Below are 3444 nucleotides of genomic sequence, written 5' to 3' on the forward strand. Positions count from 1 at the left end.
GGGCTACTCTTGGTTGTGGTGCACAGGCTTTTCATTGCCACGGCTTCTCTTATTGTGGAGCACGGGCTCTAGATCGCAGGTTCAGTAGTTGTGGCGCCCGGGCTCAGTAGTTGTGGCTTGCGGTCTCTAGAGCACAGGCTCAGTAGTTGTGGCACACGGGTTTAGCTGCTCCAGGGCATGTAGGATCTTCCTGGACCAGGGCTCAAACCCACGTCCCCTGCATTGGCAGGTGGATTCTTAACCACTGTGCCACCAGAGAAGCTCAGCTTTGTCTTTTAATTTTAAAATGTTTAATGTCTTTGGACTACAGAAAACGATTTGAATTCCAACTCTTGTATCTAATAATTAAGTAGCCCTGGACAAATTACTAATGTCTCAAAGTTTCTCCTTCCACATCAGGAACAAGACCTATCAGAGTTATTTTGAGGAAAGAAAATAATGTAAATAAAAGTGCTGAGGGGCTTCCCTGGTGGCTCAGTGGTTGAGAATCTGCCTGCTAATGCAGGGGACATGGGTTCGAGCCCTGGTCTGGGAGGATCCCACATGCCGCGGAGCAACTAGGCCCGCGAGCCACAGCTACTAAGCCTGCGCGTTTGGAGCCTGTGCTCCGCAACAAGAGAGGCCGCGATAGTGAGAGGCCCGCGCACCGCGATGAAGAGCGGCCCCCGCTTGCCACAACTAGAAAAAGCCCTCGCACAGAAACAAAGACCCAACACAGCAAAAATAAATAAATTAATTAATAAACTCCTACCCCCAACATCTTCTTAAAAAAAAAAAGTGCTGAGAACAGTGTAGGCACTTCATGGACGTGGCAGCTACTACTGCGACGGAACGTGCTCAAGGTTCAGCTGCCCCTCTGTGCAGCCCTCCTCCACCTCCCCCCAGCTCCTTTCCCAGGCTCACTGACGAGCATGCGCAGTGGGAAGGAACACAGAAGGAAAGACAGTGGCTCTTTGTTAATAGCTAAGCAAGCCGTTAACATAGATTCTCTTAAAAGCAGGTCTGGAGAACGGCTTAGGCCTGAAGGTAGAGTGCAGTTTCCGACCGCTTTCCCGATACATAGCTGCCCGTTTCACCTGCAAATCCAAGGGTAGATAGAACTACTGCGGCGCCAGGAAAGGCCAGTTGGAAACTCCTGCATTCCAGGTGCCAGAGCAACCTGAAAAACAGCTCGAGGTCCATCACTTTCAGCTGCCCCTGGCCCCGCTCCTGACCTTCGCCTTTTAGCCTGGGGCTCGGGCAGGAACTCCTACAGTAGGAAGTGAATCGGGAAGAGTGAGCTTAAGCACGTAACCCCACCCGCTAGGAAAACCTGCCTCAGTAGGATCCGAGGCTCACTCAAACTGGTCGCGCCTCTTCCCAGTAATGGGTGGGACCCGTCTGTGCCTGATTCTCCAACACCGGCCAGGGTGGCGAGGAAGAGGAGGTTTCCTGTCTGAGAGAGGCGGTGGAAGTCTAGGTAGGTGGAGAAGACATTTACCCTGGTGGGTAAATGGTCAGATTTCTCTGACCATTCATTAAATCATTTCTGATGGCCTCACAGCCCCCGGGTTCTCAGTATATCTGTGTCCTAGTGGGTTTATCACAATGATTTGGTAGAGGAACGTGTTAAGTCTTTGGGAACAGAAATAATTCGTACAGTTCTCTCCAAGGTTGAGTCTTGTTTTATGAACACAAAACTGCGGTAAAGGTCTCCATTCCTCAAGGAGAGTACCAACGGCATTTGGGGAGGGATATTTGGTTGTGCTGGAATCCATACTTGACAGATCATTTAGCATCCCTCATCCCAAGACACTAAATGCCAGTTGTACCTCCCATGCATTGTGACAACCTTAAAGGGCTGCCGTATGGTTCCAGATGTCCCTTGGAGGGAACCCCACACCTGACTGAGTCGTTGGCTGATGGTCAGATGGTCTTGCTGATAACAGTTAATCAACAGTTATCATTCCTTCTTTTTTTTTTTTTTTTTTTTTTGGGACGCGGGCCTCTCACTGTTGTGGCCTCTCCCATTGCGGGGCAGAGGCTCCGGACGCGCAGGCTCAGCGGCCATGGCTCACAGGCCCAGCCGCCCCGCGGTATGTGGGATCCTCCCGGACCGGGGCATGAACCCGTGTCCCCTGCATTGGCAGGCGGATTCTCAACCACTGCGCCACCAGGGAAGCCCTATCATTCCTTCTTTTAACCCATTAGTTTGTGATAAACAAGCCAAATGCTTCCATGATATTTGTCTACTTGTCAGAGAGAATAAATTCCATTTATATAATAGTTTTACATATTTAGATAAGGTAAGGCATTTAGTGTAGTGCTTAGTAAATTATGAGCACTCAACAAATAGCTACAATTTTCAGCTTTTTTATTATTAAACATTAGTTAAAAGGAAAATCAAAAGAAGCAGTATTTTTTACCATTTTGAACCTTAATTTCACCTGAGAGGAATTATAGTACCTTTTCCGGTTCCTACATTAGCACTCTATTCTCCCGAAGACTCAATTTCCTTACCTGTGAGGATGATAGTATTGACACTGTGGAGTTGTTATGAGGCTTAAATAAGACCGTTTTTGTGAAGTATTGGTGAGTGACAGCAACTAAACAGATTTTTTTTTTTTGGTTCTTTTAACAGATTAAGGAGAAAAAATGGGGGTCGGGGGAGGCAGAGGAGGGAGACCTCAAGTAGCTTCCAAAATCTCTATGTAATCTAATTCCAAACATTAACGGGCACACTAATCACCTGGGAATCTTGTTAAGATGCAGGTTTTTTTTTCACGTTCCAATTTTTTTAATTACTAGATTCAAGACATAAAATTTCCTTAATAGAGTCAGAAAAGTAACAGGAAAAAGAACTTCAAGATTCTTTTAGCTCTTCTAGTTCCTTTGCCTTTCCATGTGAATTTTAGAATAAACTTATCTACCAAAGAAAAAGTCTTGCTGGAATTTTGATAGGAACTGTATTAATTTGGAAGAATTGATATCCTTGTTGAGTCTTTCAGCCCATGAGAATGGTATGTCTCTTACTTATTTAGATCTTTGATTTCTTTCATTAGGATTTTCATCATATTAGTCCCATTCCTGTTTTATTAGATTTATATACAATTTTTTTGAGCAATTGTAAATTGTGATGTTTTAATTTCAGCTTCTACATGATCATTGTTAGTATGTTTGGGTTTTTATGTTAATCTTATATTCTGTGACCTTGCTGAATTCACTTATTAGTCCTAGGAATTATTTTTTGGATTTACATAAGCTTTTCTATGTAAAGAATCATGTCATGTAAATAAGGATAGTTTATTTCTTCCTTTTTAAATTTTTAAATTTTATTTTTTTATATAGCAGGTTTTTATTAGTCATCCATTTTATACACATCAGTGTATACATGTCAATCCCAATCGCCCAATTCATCCCACCACCACCCCCACCCCTTTCCCCCCCTGGTGTCCATACGTTTGT

The 3444-nt window shown here is 44.4% G+C and overlaps 1 long non-coding RNA gene across 1 annotated transcript in view; it reads left to right on the forward strand.

Moving 5' to 3' along the window:
• The first annotated feature begins 1350 nt into the window (after nucleotides 1-1350).
• LOC129391578 (uncharacterized) overlaps nucleotides 1351-3444 on the forward strand; it is a 17897-nt gene continuing 15803 nt past the window's right edge. The window contains exon 1 of the long non-coding RNA XR_008615949.1: nucleotides 1351-1459. This is a non-coding gene — a long non-coding RNA (uncharacterized lncRNA). The remainder of the gene's footprint in view (nucleotides 1460-3444) is intronic.

Source organism: Physeter macrocephalus, chromosome 19 (genome assembly GCF_002837175.3).
Source record: "Physeter macrocephalus isolate SW-GA chromosome 19, ASM283717v5, whole genome shotgun sequence".
Taxonomy (NCBI): Eukaryota; Metazoa; Chordata; class Mammalia; order Artiodactyla; family Physeteridae; genus Physeter; species Physeter macrocephalus.